This window comes from Lactuca serriola, chromosome 5 (genome assembly GCF_051521515.1).
Source record: "Lactuca serriola cultivar US96UC23 chromosome 5, Lser_US96UC23_V15, whole genome shotgun sequence".
In the NCBI taxonomy this organism is placed as follows: domain Eukaryota; kingdom Viridiplantae; phylum Streptophyta; class Magnoliopsida; order Asterales; family Asteraceae; genus Lactuca; species Lactuca serriola.
Window position 1 is genome coordinate 58,716,906 of NC_136412.1, and position 20,683 is coordinate 58,737,588.

The 20,683-nt window shown below is 39.6% G+C and overlaps 1 pseudogene; it reads left to right on the forward strand.

The window, feature by feature from the left end:
- The first annotated feature begins 9,438 nt into the window (after positions 1–9,438).
- LOC145056295 (5S ribosomal RNA) lies at positions 9,439–9,556 on the forward strand (annotated as a pseudogene).
- Positions 9,557–20,683: the final 11,127 nt, after the last annotated feature.

The following is a 20,683-nucleotide window of genomic DNA, read 5'->3' on the forward strand; positions in this document are numbered from 1 at the left end:
TCCACGCGAAGGTGAGAAAATACTCTACAACTTTCATTTAGACTCCGTCGGCTAATTTTGAATTTATTTTTAATTATATTTTAATTAATAGGCCGGGACACAAAAACTTCGTTAAAAATCCATAACTCCTTCATCTGGTGTCCATTTTCGTCAGACTTTTTACTGTTGTACTCCTATTGTCGGGGTCTTCAACTTTCGTTTAGGTTGTGTCGGCTAAAAATCGCTCGATCTTTATTTAGAGTTTTTAGCTGCTTACCGCTGTTGCGAAACTTAGAAAATTTGTAACTTCTTCATATGAAGTCTGTTTTTGGTTTTCTTTCTATTCATGATCACGGTTTAACGTAATCTACGACTTTCATTTAGATACCTAAGGCTAAAAATTATTGTATTGAAACTTTGCGTTTTACGTCTATCAGCGTTGCCGGTTTTTGCCGCGAATCTTAGATTGGTCATAACTTCTTCGTTATAACTCGGATTTTAGTGTTCTTTATATGTACGAAAGCCTTGATACGATTCCTACTACTCTATTTAACCCAATTAAGATTTTTAGGAAAGTTATATTTTGGCCTAAATTTGACTGGTGTTACATTATATTGTCTCAAAATGTCGGGTTGTCACATCATCCCCCTATTAGAGGGTATTTCGTCCCGAAATTCGAGTTTAAGCAGTATTAATAATCATGCTATGGACAGAAGTTTTATTTGCTACTCGTGTTCTTAAGTAAACATTCGTCTTTGCCTGGCATTCCAGCGAACCTTTCACTATCGGGTTACGACTTTGCTTCTTTCGTTTGACTTCACTGGTATGATATCTTTTCCTTGTCGAATGTGTGTTGAGTGCTTCTTGTGGTCTGTGAGAGTATTACACCTTGTACCCAACAAGTAGTGTCTCCAGATCTTCTGAGCAATTACCGCTGCTCCTGACTCAAGATAGTGTGTTGAATAGTCAACCTCCTGTGTCTTAACCTGTCTTGAGGTATGGGCAGTGAATTTTCCTCTTGCTTAAGAACACAACCAAGCCCTTGGTTGGATGTATCGCATTACACCACGAAATATTCTATCCCTTTTGGGAGGGATAATATTGGTGCACCAGACTTATCTTAGCGTTTGGAACGCTCTTTCTTGATTACAGAAAAGTCCGGCGCTCTTCCAAGTGAGAAACTTGTCCTAAATAATTCCCCTTCTAAGGAGTTTTTTAAGCTCGCTAGGAAGTTCTCGCATCTCGGTTGGAGCTAGACAATAAGGTGATCTGGCTACAGGGGTAGCCGCTGGAACTATGTCGATTCTAAATTCGACTTGACGTTGTGGTGGTAGTCTCGGTAGTCCTTCTGGAAAGGTGTCAGGAAAGCCGCGTATTTCTTGGATGTTCTGAATGTCCTTCACTTCTTGGCACGTCTCGGCGATGTGTGCAAGGAATGCATGATATTCCTTTCGTAAGCATTTCTGAGCTTGCATACACGAAATGATGAGAGGGTTTGTACTTGGTTCGTCGCTGTAAATAACTAGGGCTTCATTGTTTACGGAGGTTAGGACGAACTGCTTTATCAAAGCACCTGATGTTGGATCGATGTAGACTTAACCAACTCCTACTGATTATGATGTCAAAACCTTGGGGTGGATTAGCTGTCGTGAAGATCTAAAAGATAGTATGACTACTCATGAATTAAGGAAAAGGATAGGTATTTCTAAATTTATTCTCACGGAAGCACGATCATTCCCAGTCATGGGCAGTCTCCGTCATGAAGTTCATAGTAGAACTCATACCTGGTTCATCTATCACAGTCTCGGGTATACGAGTCGTATATAATTAAGGTTGAGAAGGTAGTCGAATAAATGATTCTTCTTTAAGCTCACATCCCATCGAGGAAAAAGAAGTTAAAGTGGAACTGTCAATTCCAAACCTGTAGAACCTTGATTATATATCACCCCTATGTATACATTCATCAGCGACAGATCAACCGTATGGACCTTTGGATTTGAACTTGACGTACTGTACAAGTGGTACTTCGGGGATTTCTTTGGAAAGGTAATGAACTATGAGGTACTCTATACATGGGTACTTCGGTATTCTGGAATGATGGCTTCGCTAGAAAGGCGATTTCGAAGAAAGGGATGTACGTATGAAGTTGCTTTTGTGAGGATCAAATTGGATCAAGTCGTATGATAATGTCGGAATCATAAAGAAACTTAAAGACATTAGATTTGAATATAAGGCGTTTACAAACAAGACACAACCGTACAACCATCAACAAAGTTACAGTACTTTAGACTACTACAAGCCTATTGTTGCGAATAAGGTATACTACAAAAGGCAAGTATACGTAGCACGAGCATCCCTATACCGACGGGATCCCGCAAAGGATAAGACTTTGATTGCACTAGTTTTGTATGGTTTATAAGTCTGTTACAATGAAACGCCTAAATTACATTAACGTGGGTTCGAAGTAGGTTCTCCTGCAGCTGTGATCCTGAAAATCCTACCGTCTACGCCAGAGTTCTTTGTTATAGTGCAATCCCTCTTGAGGTGCCCTATCTCCCCACATTGGTGGCATGACTAGCTAGTACTAGCCTTGGTGGCGGGAGTGAGGTGTTTAGCAAGTGTTATGTGGACACGAGTGCCTTCCTCATTACACCACCTTGGAAATTGCTTCCTAAAGCGTTCTGCAGGAGTTGCCATTTGTTGCTGTGGCATGGCAAGTCTTTGGGATCTCTTGCGCTCCTTTAGCGCTTGACGATATCGTCTCTTCCTTTCGGTCTTACGGCTTCGCAAGTCTATGACTGTTGCCGTTTGTTGCTTTCCCGGTTTGGTACTACCATCGGAACTCTCGACTCCTATGTCGGTCTTGCTTGTGTTGCCTGAGTTGATGTGTGTAAGGAAAGTTGTCACCGCAGCTGCTACTGCAGCTTGTAATGAAGCGGTGTCGATATGGAGGATAGGGGTTTCGTTGTTCGGCTGATCGTTTCCGGATGACGACATGATTCTGTAACACGAAAAAAAAGGATTTTTGTGAGCGATTCTGGTTGACTCTAGATGTACTTCGATTTCTTTAAGTAAAGAGTAAGAGTATGTTCCCGAAAGTTTGACCTACATCCCTATGATGCAGTCCTAGTACAGTGTAGAAGTATGTTTGTAGAATGATCTTAAGACGTTTGTCGTTCAAGCCGAGGTATCGTTGGTTGGTGAATAACATGATCCGACCACTAAAAGAGACATGGAAATGTCTCCGGAGTTAAATTACTATAGTCCAATGACTTGACTAAAGCATGTTTCAGATATACTCCAACGAAGGTATGATGAGGGCTTTTGAACAAAGAGTGACATGGAAGTTAGCCGACTGTCAATATCATCGATGTTTAAGATGTAATAAGTTTAGGAAAATTTTATCTTGAAGAAGGTCTTACATCATATTCGGAGTAGAAAGGTTTTGGCCGCATAAAGGCCTAACTAACAGTACTTACAGTACAAGGTAGTTACATAGAAAAATGCTACATAGGACATACATAGGAAAACGATTCCTTTAAGCAAGGAAGGGAAATAAAGCATTTCTTAATGGCGGCGGTCATACTTTTGGTGAACTCTTAGTTCAGCCAATTGACGTTCCATCATCAAGCAGGTGTCTTTCGTACACTCTCTGGCGTACTCGTATCTTTATGACTTCGGCTCGTGTTTTAGCTAATTCTTGCAGCAGGGTCTCATGGTCTCTCTCGGATCTCACACGAGTGTTTTCAAGACGATTGGTGCGGATGGTATGCATTCTTGCATTGGCATTTACCCTCTTTGATACAATGGAGAGTCGTCCTGCCCTGAATTTCGTTTCGAGCAACCCTACGGATCAGGATTGGTAGAACTTTGTCTGCTGAGCTCCCTTCGCTTAAGTTGTAGCAGCTTCGGTCTCCTTTAGACGGCATATGTTGATCTTGCCCTTCACTCCATGTTTCCAAGCGTTCTACCCAAGGGAGCGTCGAGCCATGAAGAGCTGGACGAGGGTTAGGATTTGAATTGGGAGTTACCGGGGGTAGGTTCTCCTCCTCGAGTTCGGAGTTATCATCATCCGAAAGGTCTTCAGCATGATGATCATTCAAAAGGGATTGGATGATCATTCTTTGGTTCTTCTCTGAACCATCTAGCATTTCCTTCGTTCGGGAAGTATGGGTCTTCGTGGGGATGGGGTCCAGCTATGTTATCTATGCGATAATTGGGGTATAAGAATCTAACACATAAGTAGTTTATAGTAATACACAAAATACTCCTATAGTATTTTAGGTATATGTTCTATTGTTCTCATTTTGGTATTGTGGGTAAGTTTTTAGGTTGGTTGCAACTCACAACCACACTTAGGCACATGCTAGTCAACCCTCAGATAATATAGTTGATCAGGCTATATCATCCCAGTTTTTACTATATGTCTCTAAGTCTACTTGTGCTACCCAACAATCGTAATACTTTTGTTCTGTCCTAGTGACACTGATTTTAGTATGAATGCAAGAATGTATACTTAATTAAATATTTTATTATTTAAAAGTATGGACTCTTTATCAGAGTATTTTAATCCCTATTGTATTTATAGTTTGTATATCTTTTATGGGTTGACATACTCAATTCATTATTAACAATGCTCTGATACCAATCTGTCACACCCCAAAACCTAGAACGGCGGAAACATTCTGGGGCGGAGGACGTCATGTAATGTATCACAACAATGCAAAGTAGTAAACAAGCAACAACATCACCCATTGCATTAATAGTATAATTTTAATTACATTTGAGTTCTTTCAAAGTATAATTCTACAAAATGAATAATCAAAATAAAAGATGAGTCTTTACCGCTCCATCTTAACAGAGCCTGGTAATCGTACCTGTCTGTCTGTGTCCTGGGAATACAAGTTATTTTGAAAGAGAGTATCAGTATTTATGTGACTTTGATTTGTAAAACTGTAAAGAAAGACCTGCAATGTTTGAAGGAAAGTTTGTACCAATGAACATGTTTGTAAGTAGTTGTAAACGTTTGAAAACTCTAGAAAATCCCATATTTTCTACTAGTATAAAAAGTAGCCTTCTACCAAGACCCGACCGTTTTGAATGTTTGCTTTTAGAAATCCAATATTTATCCATAAGTGAGTGGTAGTTTAAAAGTCCCAAAAATGAACTACAATGGTGTTTTTCCATGTCTAAAATAGTAGATTTGTGTACGTATATAATCGCTAAAGTATTTGATAACCCCGTAAATCAATGCGTTTTTAATACTCCATGTGAGTTTTATAACCTTGCTAATGACCCAGACTGCCTGTAACAACGTTCTTCAGGCGTTGGAATTGTTATGACGTTTGTCACCCCAGGCCTGCCGGCCTAGCTGTAGCTAACAGCTTAGGTGTGGGATTGTCAATCCCGTATAGATCTATACACAAGTATCACGCTCCCCCTACAAGGGATTATGGTATATAATACAGGACTTAATAATGCATACTCGAAAGTACGTGAAATGTCTCACAAAACCTAGTATAAAACAGATTTACTAATGAAAATGTCCATTTGTTCTTGTATATGAAAATATCTCTTTGATATGGTACTTGTAGTATGTAAAATTTCATGAATATCTAGTATACTATCTTATGTAATCGTATCTCTTGTAATTGTATGTCTTGAAATTTGTATGCCTTGTAATTGTATGTAATCGTATCTCTTCATATAGTAAGTAATGTATTAGTATAGACTCATAAATAAACTGACTCTTGTGTAATTCCTTGTACTTGGAATGGTAAGTAGTATATCCTAACTATACCTATTATAGTTACTAGTATTGTGCGTGTATAACCGAAGTATGCCTTTGTTACCCAAAGGTACTGAACCAACTGATGAAAACTTTTAAGCCAATATATGTATACATGATATATATATATATATATATATATATATATATATATATATATATATATATAGGCGTGCATTTGACAATAAAAATATAAAAGAAGTTTTGTAAAACCTGTGAAAAGTTTAATAAATAAGAAATGATGACTTGATGTAAGTTTATAAAATGATTTGAAAGTAGTTTGTTTGATAAGAACAATTTTAAGTATAGGAAGACCTTTGTTTGAAACACGATTCTAACAGCGTTTGAAAGGAAACATAAAGTATGTAAGACAGTTTGATAAAGAGTTTTTAACATGTAAAAATGTTTGCCGTAAACTATTATAGTTTTTCCAAAAGTTTGTTTCGTTTGTATAGTAAACCATAGTGAAATGCTCACTTGTTATGTAAAGTGTAACTTTTGTAGCGACATAAATGAACACATATACTTAAAGTATAGATAAAGTGTTTGATTCGTATATGTATAACAACATATTTAATTTAAAAAGACAAGATGTTATCGTGATATATTTTGTGTACGAAAGTTTCCATGTAGTAGTTATGAATCACATATGGTTTACTTGATAAAAAGAGTATATAATGAAACTTTAGGTTACACACGATAATAACCGTATGTTTACTTTTATTCCTCCCCCCCCCCCCCCTAAAATGTATAAAAAGCATTGATAACACATTTGAAAATGTAGTTTATAAGGGTATGAACTCACCGAAGAAGTGCGTGATTTGAAGAAAACGAGATTTTCCCGCGCGGCACCTCGACCGGAAAGTGACGAGATTCTCGGGAATCTCGAAGCTTCGGACCTTCGTCGGGGTTTAGATATAAAACCGCGAAGTAGGAATGTTGTCGGCACGAAAAACGAGGTGAAAATGTGAGAGAAATGAAGAATTATAGCAAAGGTAGTCGGCACCCTCGCACTCTATTTATAGGAGTTGTAGGTCCTCGGTACGCTGGGCGTACTTCGGACTTACGCGGGGCGCACCTCGTACGCTGGGCGTACTCCGAGGTTACGTTGGGCGTTCGCTTGCATCACTGCTGACCGCATCCTTGGGCGAAGTTTTTGGTTGACGTGGACGATCCGGAGCCTAGCATCCGAGTACGCTGGGCGTAAATCGTTTCGGTGTGTGTGCCACGAACTTGTAAAATCCGTAACTTTCGCATACGGGCTCCATTGTGGACGTTCTTTATATCCATGCGAAGGTGAGAAAATACTCTACAACTTTCATTTAGCCTCCGCCGGCTAATTTTGACGTTATTTTTAATTATATTTTAATTAATAGGCCGGGACACGATAACTTCGTTAAAAATCCATAACTCCTTCATCTGGTGTCCATTTTCGTCAAACTTGTTACTGTTGTAATCCTATTGTCGGGGTCTTCAACTTTCGTTTAGGTTGTGTCGGCTAAAAATCGCTCGATCTTTATTTCGAGTTTTTAGCTGCCTACCGCTGTTGCGAAACTTAGAAAATTTGTAACTTTTTCATATGAAGTCCGTTTTGGGTGTTCTTTCTATGCATAATCACGGTTTAACGTAATCTACGACTTTCATTTAGATACCTAAGGCTAAAAATTATTGTATCGAAACTTTGCGTTTTACGTCTATCAGCGTTGCTGGTTTTTGCTGCGAATCTTAGATTGGTCATAACTTCTTCGTTATAACTCGGATTTTAGTGTTCTTTATATGTACGAAAACCTTGATACGATTCCTACTACTTTATTTAACCCAAATAAGATTTTTATGAAAGTTATATTTTGGCCTAAATTTGACTGGTGTTACATTATATTGTCTCAAAATGTCGGGTTGTCACACAGTCCTGGGTGTTTGAGATTTTTTGATGTTTTGTGAGATTGTGGATAGTTACGAGTCTTTTGAAAACGATGAGATTTGTCATGGGAGAAGATCTTTTGACACTGAGATTGACACATGAACTTTTTATCATATTCCCTGACATTTGGCTTGGTTTGTGGTTTTGAGGAAAAAGTATGCTTTTGTCCAGTCCGAGGATTGTAATATTTGACGTTTTTGTTTGTGTGTTTTGAAAAGGTGTTTTTTGCAGGTCTTGCAGGTACGTAGTGTAACATCCCCCTCTGGCACGTATCACAATATTGTCCGCTTTGGGCCACTCGGCACGAGGACTTCCCGGGGGGTCACCCATCCTGGTACTACTCCCGCCCGAGCACGCTTAACTGCAGAGTTCTTATGGGATCTGCTGCCTTCACGGCTTTAAAACGCGTTGTGATAGGGAAGGTATCCACACCCCTTATAAGGAATGCTTAGTTCTCCTTCCCAGCCGATGTGGGATCAGATCTAACCCACTTTCACACCCCCACCCCCATTATAGGGTTCGACGTCCCCGTCGAACACATCGACCCGTTCCCTGGCTCTGATACCATTTGTAACATCCCCCTCTGGCACGTATCACAATATTGTCCGCTTTGGGTCACTCGGCACAAGGACTTCCCAGGGGGTCACCCATCTTGGTACTACTCCCGCCCGAGCACGCTTAACTGCAGAGTTCTTATGGGATCTGCTGCCCTCACGGCTTTAAAACGCGTTGTCGTAGGGAAGGTATCCACACCCCTTATAAGGAATGCTTAGTTCTCCTTCCCAGCCGATGTGGGATCAGATCTAACCCACTTTTATCACAATATTGTCCGCTTTGGGCCACTCGGCACGAGGACTTCCCAAGGGGTCACCCATCCTGGTACTACTCCGTCCGAGCACGCTTAACTGTAGAGTTCTTATGGAATCTGCTGCCCTCACGGCTTTAAAACGCGTTGTGATAGGGAAGGTATCCACACCCCTTATAAGGAATGCTTAGTTCTCCTTCCCAGTTGATGTGGGATCAGATCTAACCCACTTTCACCCCCCATTATAGGGTTCGACGTCCCCGTCGAACACATCGACCCGTGCCCTGGCTCTGATACCATTTGTAACATCCCCCTCTGGCACGTATCACAATATTGTCCGCTTTGGGCCACTCGGCACGAGGACTTCCCAGGGGGTCACCCATCCTGGTACTACTCCCGTCCGAGCACGCTTAACTGCAGGGTTCTTATGGGATCTGCTGCCCTCACGGCTTTAAAACGCGTTGTGATATGGAAGGTATCCACACCCCTTATAAGGAATGCTTAGTTTTCCTTCCCAGCCGATATGGGATCAGATCTAACCCACTTTAAAAGTGGGTTAGATCTTATCCCACATCGGCTTGGAAGGAGAACTAAAAACTCATTATAAGGGGTGTGGATACCTTCCTTGTCACAACGCGTTTTAAAGCCGTGAGGGCAGCAGATCCCATAAGAACTCTGTAGTTAAGCGTGCTCGGGCGGGAGTAGTACCAGGATGGGTGACCCCCTGGGAAGTCCTCGTGCCGAGTGGCCCAAAGCGGAAAATATTGTGATACGTGCCAGAGGGGGATGTTACAAATGGTATCAGAGCCAGGGCACGGGTCGATGTGTTCGATGGGGACGTCGAACCCTATAATGGGGGGTGAAAGTGGGTTAGATCTGATCCCACATCGTCTTGGAAGGAGAACTAAACACACATTATAAGGGGTGTGGATACCTTCCTTGTCACAACGCGTTTGAAATCCGTGAGGGCAGCAGATCCCATAAGAACTCTGCAGTTAAGCATGCTCGGGCGGGAGTAGTACCAGGATGGGTGACCCCCTGGGAAGTCCTCGTGCCGAGTGGCCCAAAGCAGACAATATTGTGATACGTGCAGGCCTTTTGTGAGGTGATTTCTTAAATTCTTGAGGTGACCTTTTGAGTGCCGTATTTGGCAAAATTCCTTTCCATTTTTGAGTTTTTGAAAGTGACTTTGGAAGGGTCGTAGTAGGTAGAATACCTTTCCATTTTGGATTGTCTAATGAATAGACCTGAAAACCATTTGATCGAAAAGACTTATCCTTAGTGTCAGATGATTTCTGAGCAGTGTTAGAAACAATGAACTCCTTCCTTTTTGTTTTCTTGGAAACAGTTGATTTGAAGTGATAATTTGAGAAAACAAGTTTTTCTGGACTCTTTGACTTGGAACATTTAACAAATTTCTTTTGTTTTGAATGAATTTCCCGTTGATTTCCACGATAACAAAATTCTTCTTTAAAAGCTCTTTTTGCTTCGGTCTTAGGAGAACCGCAGTCAGTGACATTTAATTGCGGTTTCCTTAAATCTTTTGGAAATTTTGAAAAACAGGGACTTGATTCATCCGAACTGGAGATGTCAGGACTTTGAGAACATTGACCAAATTCAAAATTTTTGATTGGTAATTCATGATTAATTGGTTCAATAGTCACAGAACTTTTGATAATGGTCTGCGGTGTAATGCTGTGAACAACTGCAAAGTAAGTCTTGGTGGACACTTTAGTGGGACATTTGATACTAGGTAATGGGACAGATTGTAGTTCATGACTGTGGTTAGGAATACTGCGGTCAGACTGCAGAGATGGAAAGTCCAATGTGACTTCAGGACTTTCTACAACAATTTCCTCATCAACTACGGATGATGTTTGAGAATCAAAATGAATTATGTTATCAAAATGATTAGAAAATTCAGGGAGAATTTCCTCGATAACACAGTTATTACTCAGATCATGTAGTTTACCAAAATAAGTTTGGATATCCTCAGGAAATGTTTTGTCATTGACTGGGAACAAAAAGTTGCGGTCTGGAGGGACGTAGGGACATTCCGGGGTGAACCGAGGTGAGGAGTCCGTTACGGTTGGATACCCATTAGACCAACCCCAATTGAAGGTGTTATCAACATTCCAATTATTAACTAGATTTTCAATGGCTTCACTTGCATTAAAAATCTTTTCAATTAAAAGATTTAAGTGTACAATTTCACTCTGTGCTAAATATCTCTGATTTAAAGCTATCTCTAGTTGTGTTTCACTTAACATTCTAGCATCCTTTTCTAGCATCAAGTCCTTCTCTAACATTTCCATTTTGAGTCTCTTATTATCCAAACGTCCTCTAACGTGGAACATCTCCTGTGATGCGATGTTCTTCTCATCTAAGGCTTTATTGTAGTCTGTAAGGACGGCAACACATGTGTCATTGAATGTGTCTATGAAAGGTTGATAGTCATGCATGCTATTATTTAAGGTTTGAATCATAAGTTTTACCTGTTCCACAATGCTGAGAGTTCCATCTTTCTCCATATAGTAATGGTTCTTCTTTAGCTTGGTTGAGCCGTCTTCATCAGCAATTGCTACCATACAGATCTTGCCTTTTCCTTTACTATGATTGTCTACATCTTCGCCTCCTGATAACCATACCTGATGATTCCTTTTCACTTGAGCAACATAAGCTTTTCCCTTTTCTTTGACCTCTAGTTCTTGAGCCATTCTGAGATAGAAAGCTCTGTCTTTCAGTACGTTTGCCTTGCAATCCTTGGCAAAATGGTTTTCTTTGTTGCACTTGTGTCATTTAACAATGTCACTTTTTTCTTCTAAAGAAGTATGGGAGTCAGTTGATTGAGACTGCGGTGGTACGTCTTTAGACTGTGTTTACTGAGGCTGCGGTGGAGGGAGAGGGTTCTTGGTGGAACGAAAGTGATTGTTTTGAAAGTTGCGGTTAAAAGGTGGTCGGTTGTACTGTTGGTTTTTACGAAATGAAGGCGGTAAGCGATTGAATTTTTTACTGATAAGGGCGATGGCATTCTGAAACTCTTCTTTATCATCATATTCTGAGGCAGCTTCATATGACTGTGGTGGTGAGTCATACGAGGTGGGATATGTTTGAGTGTGAGGTGTTTGTGCTACAAGAGCAAGTGGACCTCCGAAGTCTGAACAGTCCTTGAGTACAGTGGACTCTTGAGCTTGCAATTCTCCATAGAGCTTATAGAGAGACAAAGAGTGAATCTTCCTATCTCCTTGAACAATCATTTTGGCTGTTGTCCAATGTCTTCCCAAGCCATTAAGAAACTGTAGATTTGTTTCATGATGGCTGCCGACGGTGCCCGCATTGAATAGTTTTGTGACAATCAAGTTGAATCTCTTAAAGGAGTCTTCCATACTTTCACCGGTGTAAGCTTTTAAGTTTTTGATTGAGTGCCATCGTGAGCTTCTTGTCTTGAGCTTGCTCTGAACGTTCATACAGATTTTTTAGAACATCCCAGATCTCTTTTGCTAATTTGCAGTTTATGATAATGTCGAAGTTGTCAGGAGCAACTCCACAAGAGATTTCATAAAAGGCAATAGAATCATTTTCCATCTTGTCGATATCATCTTTGGTGGGACGGTTCAAAGCTGGTTGACCTCCTCCTAGCCTTGTTGTGGCTCCGTCAGTTTAGACCGGTGTAAGGACTGGGACATCTGTCAGGGTATCTGTCAGGGTACCGTAAACCCACAAATTGAAAAGAACTAGACTTGGATACAAAAAGGAATTTCTATAGTAAGTCAAATGGGAAACTCAAACATCGCAAACTCAATCCAGATGTTTTCGCTGTGTATGTCACAATCACAAACACCTCCCTCCATCAAATCCCTACTCTAAGAAATTTATCCCCACTATACTAAGTGCAATTTCCACCAAGTCGAAAATTACATGGTCTACAACATCTGTAACTTGAGAGGTCACACCTTTAAGTTTTGCAGAAGAAATCGAACAACGCAACCTCAACCCCACTACAGAAAGAAGCCGAAGTTGCTTCGAGTGCAATCAACCAGGGAATTTCAAGGACTCCTTGAAACTAAATAACAAGGGTGACAAAGGAAGCAACTGTGGTAACTGGTATTTTTCCTATCAATAATATTTATGCTTCTGTATTACTAGATAATGGTGCCGATAGAAGCTTTATTTCTTATAAATGTAGATTTAAGCATGATTAACTATAAATCATGGAAACTTAATGAAACTTACACGATGAAAGTAGCAAAGAGTCAGTTAGAAAGCACCTTAGAAATACTCACTAATTTCCTTCTCACCCTGAATAACCACGTCTTTCACGTCAACCTAATACCTATAACCATTGGAAGTTTTAATGTGATCATCAGAATGGATTGGTTATCACGTCATCGAGCATAGATTTTATATTACGAAAAATTTGACCGACTACCTTACCCAACAACGAATCTCTCGTGATTTATAGAGACAGATCAGGAAAGAATCTAGGAATCAACTCTTACATGAAGGAAAGAAGGTGTTTGTAGAATAAATGCTTAACTTTCTTGGGTTATGTGGTGGATATGCAAGACAAAGGTAAGGAAATAAAGGACACACCGCAAGTGTACGATTATCCGGACATATTTCAAAAGGACCTACCTGGAATACCTCTAGTTAGACAGGTCAAATTCTAAATCGACCTAATCTCAGGTGCAGCACCAGTGGCACGATCTCCTTCTCGTTTGGCTCTATCGGAAATGAAAGAACTATCCAATCAACTCCAATAACTTCTTGACAACGGCTTTATCAGGCCAAGCTTTTCTCCATTAAGAGCTCTGGTATTGTTATCAAATAAAAGGGTTCAGGACATGCATAAACTATCGAGATTTGATCAAACTCGTCATCAAGAGATGGTATCCACGCTCGAGGATTGATGACTTGTTGGACCAACGACAAGGACCCCGTTACTACTCAAAGATCGATCTAAGATCCAGCTACCATCAATTCAGAGTGCAAGAAGTAGTGTAACGTCCCGAAAATCACGACATAAATTTTTTTGTTTTTAGATTAATAAATTGTCAATACATATCTTTCTTATAAAACCAAGGTAACCAAGATTTAACAAAACATCATCAAATTAGAGTAATTCATAGAATGCGGAAAAATGTGGTATGTGCTCTGCAATCATCCCGAGCTCTTCCAATGGAAAACCAAAGTACCTGAAACATAAAATGAAAACCATAAGCACAAAGCTTAGTGAGTTTCCCAAAATACCATACAACATACAACCATAGATTATCATGCAAAATACATATAGCTTCCATGGGCTCCCCATTGTCTTTATCTGGAATGCCATGGCTTCCCTATGCTCTTTAACTGGAATGCCATAGGCTCCCTGCATGGTCTGATATCCAAGTGTCACGGGCTACCCTCGGGGTCTTCCATGAAACAACTAGCATACCATATAACACGTAATGGGTCGACATTGGTGCCTTTGACCCATGGATATAGTGAGAAGACTCACTTCAGACTGTTGAAACCAACGGATACTCTCTGACTGCAGATCCGCTAAAAAATCCCCGCGCTAGCAAACAATTAACACCCAATTAGCAATTGGGTTCCAAACCTAAACGAATAATACATATATGGGGTAAAATGACCATTTTAACCCTCACTTCGTTTGGTCAAAGACTAAAGCCCAAACTCTCAATTATAAAGGCCTACAAACCAATAATCACCCAAAGCCCACTTTAGGCCCAATTTTCGAAATTAGGCCCAAACCCTTACTTGGTCCTTATCCTAAAGCTTACTACTTATTCCTAATCCAAAACACAAATTCTCAGATGGCCCAACAAAGCCCCAAGCAACCAGGCCCAAAAGTTAGCCCAAATCGAAGCCCAAATACACAAAACCTACTCAGACCGAGTACGCAGGGCATACAGGCACGTACACATAGCGTACTCACTTGGAGGTTGGTATGCTGCACTTACCTACTTATACGCCGCATACTCACCTTATTCAACCCAAACCTGTTTCTCACTTATTCCATTAAGAAAAATCTTCCCAAGCCACAAATCTGACCTCCTTGAGTTGGAGTACCACATAAAGTTGCCAACTTTACGTTCATACATGACTAGAAGAAGCTCTTAAGCTTAAAAGGAATTATTGGTTAACTTAATACATGCATGACTCCATAATACTTACAAATCTTTCAGCTTTATGCTCAAGGATACCAAAACAAAGTTAGATGTGAAAGGATGAACCCTTAAACAACCTAACTCATCCATAATCTGAAAAAGAAGAGCACAATCATAATAAGCTAGCCATGAAGAGACCTAATTGTACATAAGCCAAGATTCAAACTTGTTACCTAAAAAAGCTTCCCCACAAGGTGGTGATTCTGGATCCAATGCTTTCCCACCAAGAAAACGACTTCAAACTTCTTTTGTTTCCTTTCCAAGGGAAAAAAAATAAGCATCAAATCCTCCCAATAGCTCAAGAACACTTCCAAGAGGCTACAAGGTCGATTTCGGGTATTTAGAGTATGGAGTCTGACTTAGAAATGAGGAAAAGGGGTTAACATTCAGCTTATATAGGGTACCAATGTGAATATTAGGGTTTTCTTCCAACCCTTGTACGCCCATCGTACCTCCTCATACGTATAGCGTACGAGGTCTTGCACCCCGGTCCAATCACCGAAGTACGCTAAGCGTATGCTCCATTTTTTGAGAGAAAAACTTGAACAAATGTTAGTCACAAGATAATATGATGCGGAATAATAAGTTAATCCCAAAGAATCTTTTTAGCTCCACAATAATACGTTAGAAGAGTTCGATTGCGGAAATATAAATGAAATAAATAGCAACAAGTTATATCAAGTAGACACCAAGTTGATTCATAACAATAATTAGATCTGTGTGTCATTTTGAGGCTCACGACATGAGCAATCCAATGCTCACAACATGAGAGCAATCTGAGGACCAAAAACACTAATTTTCGGTATTTAAAAGAAAGGGGGGCTACGGTTGTTCACCCTTCGCCTCCGTCACACTCTAAACCCCAAAGAACCCTGAGATTTATCACCCTTGAAGTTCTTAACCATTTTGGTGCAATTTCTAGCTTGTAGAAGGAGAGAAGAAGATGAAAGGAGTAATCTAGTGGTGGAGTGGACAAGTAGCAACATTATCATCACCTCTTATTGTTGTTGGACCTTTGTAAATATCAAAGATCCAAACTTTATTACATTGCATGGGTAGATCTAGGATTTTGTCCACCTTTATTCATGTTTAGCATGCTTGAGTTAAGTAAATCCATAAAGTCAGAAACTTTATGAATTCTAAGAGTTCCTAGATCATCATATTGTTCGGATCTAGAAGTTGATAAGGTATGAGAGGCCTACATGAAAGTTGGAAGCATATTTCTTCACTTCTAACATAGAATAGGTTAGACCATGCATGATCAAAGCATGGCCATAAAGGAAACATTTTTATGGACTATATGAGTCCCCTTTAACTTCTGGATGAGGTAGATTTGGGGACTTAATGGAATAAGGACTTAAAATGATGACTTTTAGCTTCAGAATGTGCTCAGGACGTGAGACCTAAGATCTTACGACGTGAGGTTTGAATAAACCCCAATTTCTGCTAGGATCCTTAGAGCTCGCGACGTGATAATGGGTGCTCATGTCGTGATGTCAGATCAAGTGATTTCTTTGACTAGGTTGACTCGGTTGGGTCGAGTCGAGTTGGAAACGGACCAAGTGGATTGTCATGACGTGACCAAGGCCTAGTCATGACGTGAGGATGGATATTTGTCATTAAGGGCCATTAACTTTGACTTTGACTTTGACCAGGGTTGACTAAGTTTGCCTTAAGGGTATTTTGGGTATGTTGACATGTGTGACAACCCGAAATTTCCATTTGTACGAACGTTATCTATTCAATGGAAGCTAGTCCAGTTTCAGTGAATTTCATACTTTTCCGAACAAGTTTGTGTACATTAGGGTTTACGTTTAAGGAGATATCAGGAGAGTGGATGCTCCTGGTTTTGTGAAATTTGAGCATTCCAAGTTTTATAATGCTGCAGTCCAATATCCAGATTAAAAATATTTTCTGCCAAAATATTTCAGGACTATAAATAGACTTCTGAATTTAATTAATTCATTATTCACAATTCCAATTAGAGAAAAGTCATTTTCTCTCTGACGGATCTTCGGGTTTTCATCCCAGATTGTGAGTCTACTTTCCTAGAGGTGTTTCATTACTTGTTATATGCTTTATAGCATCAATTACATGTCTAAACTGCAAGATCCGGGAGTTTTCCGCCCAAGAACGTTCTTGGGGAGTAAACTCCAAAATGGAGCTTTAAGGCTACCTAGTCCCATTTCCTTGATAGACAACTAGTTAGGGACTTAATGTATAATCTTTAGAGACTAGAAAGCAATCAAGAACCACAAGATATAGGAGTTTACGGCCAAGGACATTTCTTGGGTCGTAAATCCCTTTTTAAGGGCTAAATGTGCCCTAAACCACCCCTAAAGCTTAAGGACATTAACCCTCAAATGCTTGTAACCATTTTAAACATCAAAACACTTCAAAATCATGGAGTTATAGGAGTTTACGGCCAAGAATATCTCTTGGGCCATAAACCCCTTTTTCTAGGGCAAAATGTACCACAAACACCCCTAAGGCCTTAAGACTATTACCCTTAAATGCATAGGACTTGAATGGGGATTTAACTACATAAGAATCATCCCTAAAAGGGAGTTTACGGCCAAGGAACATCACTTGGGCCGTAAACTCCAAGTGAAGGCATAAATGTGTGCCTCTTGTCCCCTTTAGCCTTAGATAAAAACATGGAAGCTATCCTACATGTGCAAGTGCCTCAAATGAATTAAAACCAACACCCCATAGGAGTTTACGGCCGTAAACTCTAGGGGATATGGTCATTAGGCCGTAAACTCCTCAATGGAGCATTCTAGGGCCTTAAACTACTTCAAGGATTATTCCAACAAAGCTAGGTTAATTCTAGGATCAAGATAATACCTTAAAACACCCAAAACCACCAAGTGAGGGGTTCACGGCCATAAACCCATGAGTTTACAGCCGTAAACTCCAAAGGTGGGGTTTGTTGGGTGGTGAACTCTTATACAAGGTCATTTGATGCTTCAAAACCTTTTGCCTTGTCCCGTAGCAACTTAGATGTAACCATTAGGACCTTTAACACTGATGAAAAGTGTTTACATGTTCCTAAGTGTCTTAACTTATTTGTTAAGTTATTATTTGGCTAATTAGTTATATATACATGCTTATTATATGATAACTAGGCTCGTGCGTGTAAACAAGTCTCCGTTTGCCACCTAGCACGGTATCCGACACTGCAATTCGTACAACTCACCGCATGTGAGTTCATACCCCTTTAATCAACCTTTGAAATGATTTTAAATGTTTTAAATACTTTATGGGGGGATACAAGTCAAATACTTATAGTTATTGCTTCAATCACATGTGATTGCATTTAATCACATGTGATTAATAACTAGGAAACCAGTGATTTTTACCACTGTTCAAACTGTTTATCAAACTGCTTTACTTTGAAATGTTTTACAAACTCTTTTACTATCCAAACTTATTTACAAACTATGATTCAAACAAATGTTTCTTATACTTAAACTGTTTTATCAACTTATGCCTTCAAATTGTTTTATAGATTGACATCAAGTCGATCTTCTCTTGAAATTATATTTATGTTTCAAATGTCTTATGAAAACTTATTTATGCCTTTATATATTCAATTGCATGCCCATATATGTATAGATGTATAAATAATGTTTTAAGGGCTTAGGAAGGCCATCCGCCCTATTTCCTTTTTCTCGATTTGGATGTGGTCTGGTGGGATTTCGGGTGACCATCCAAAGGTCGTTTCAATATTAGTTATATATCATATATACATATATAGACATAAAAGTACTTCCATATTCATACTCATCAGTACATCAATAGTTAGTTACCATCGGGGTAACACAGGAACATATACATCTATACTAGAAACATGAACATATACAACTATACTAGAAACATGTACATATACAGTTATACTAGAAACATGAACATATACAACTATACTAGAAACATGTACATATACAGCTATACTAGAAACAGGAACATATACAACTATACTAGAAACAGAACATATACAACTATACTAGAACGAGAAACATTAGATATACATGAATACGTTAACAATTGTGATCCGCTACAGCCGGACCTGCAGGTCTGCGGGTGCCAAACGTCATTCCGTTATTACGACAATTCATTATGTCGTTGTTACCAGTCGATAGCATGGTGCAATTTATCACATTATACCTTAATATAAATCCGGTTTAAGGTAGTTAGTACAGCAGTAGTTCTTATTATACAAAACTACACTACTACAATGATTTACCCATTACATATTTTAGTGATAACCTCACTTAAGCATTAATGTACAAACTATATTTTATTAAATGATAGTTATACTTGGGTAATTACGCACTTTTACAACAAACGAGTATACAAGACAGTTAAGCCTTGGTAGAAGGTTACTTTAATAGAAAATATAGGATTTTCTGAGAGATTCAAACTTTTACAAACACTTTCAAACATTTACTTACATTTTTACAAACTTATACATTGAGACAGGTTCAAACGTTTTTGACAACAAACATTGACGCTAAAATACTTATGAACTCACCAGCTTAATGCTGATAAACTCTTTCAAAATAACTTGTATTCTCAGGTCATCAGTAGACAGGTACCGATGCCAGCTTTTGAGAAGATGGAGTGTATACAAGACTCGTCTTATCATTTTGATTTACATTATTTTGGTGTCTATAACTGTACAGAACACGCTTGTATTAAAATTATATATTTAATGCAATGGATGATGTTGTTTGCTTATTTACATTTACCGTGTTGTGATACTATACATGACGTCCTCCGCCCCAGAACGTTTCCGCCGTTCTTGGTTTTGGGGTGTGACAGATTGATATCAGAGCATTGTTTATAGTGAATCAAGTATATCAACCCATAAAAGATATACTAAACTATAAACCCAAAAAGGGATTAAAACACTCTGACCAAGAGTCTATACTTTAAATAATAAAATATCTAATTAAGTATACTAGTCTACATTCATACTAAAAATCAGTGTCACAATGACAAGAACAAAAGTATTACGATTGTTAAATATCACAAGTGAGCTCGGGGATGTATAGTCAGTCCTGGGAATGGCATAGCCTGATCAACTATGCTGGTCCTAGGAGTGATTAGCATATGCCCTAGAATGGTTGTGATGTGTTAACAAGTCTAAAAACTTACCAACAATACCACAAAAAAAATCAGTAGAACTTAAACTTAAAATACGATAGGTGTATTTTGTACTACTAGTTACATGTATACTATATCCTTATACCTCTCTTCTCGCGTAGATCTAAATGGCTGGATTCCATCACGGCGACCCGTACTTTCCAAATGAAGGCAATGTCGGGTGGATCGATGAAGAGCCCGAAGATGAGCATCCAATCCCTTTGGATGATCACCTCGCAGAAGGCTTTTCTGACGGATCTGACTCCGAGCCTGAAGTCAACAACCTACCACTTGTAGGTCAAGCCCTGAACAACAACCCTCGACCAGTGTTTCCAGGTCCTACACCCATGTGGGCAAACAACTTGAACTGCTGGAGTGATGAACAAGGTCAACCCTTACCATACTTTGGGGACCGAACCTTTTACAACGTCAGCGATGGTGGCTCTGCTGACAGAGCTCTGTTTGTCATTATTCGCAGAATAGCTCGTAATGTCGAGCAAGGTCGAGCAGCCATCGACCGGGTCATGGAGATTGATGCCAATTCAGGTGTCAACACAGTCCGCATCCGCCGTCTTGAAGAAGACATGGAACGGACCCGGAGGACCAATGAAACCCTGCAGCAACAACTGGCTGCCTCCCGTGCTGAAGTCTTAGAACTTCGAGCTCGTCAGAGAGCTCAGGATCGACAGCTTCAAGAGGTGTTTCGCCAAGTGTCCGACCTCAGGGCTCGCCCGAGGAATTCCCATCGCCATTAGATGATGTGTAGTACATCTCTGTCTTTTGATTAGGGATTAGCCTTTAAACATCTGTGCTCTAAGTAGCACTTGTCTGTAAAATATTCCTAACTTTCAGTACTCTAATTAGGAATC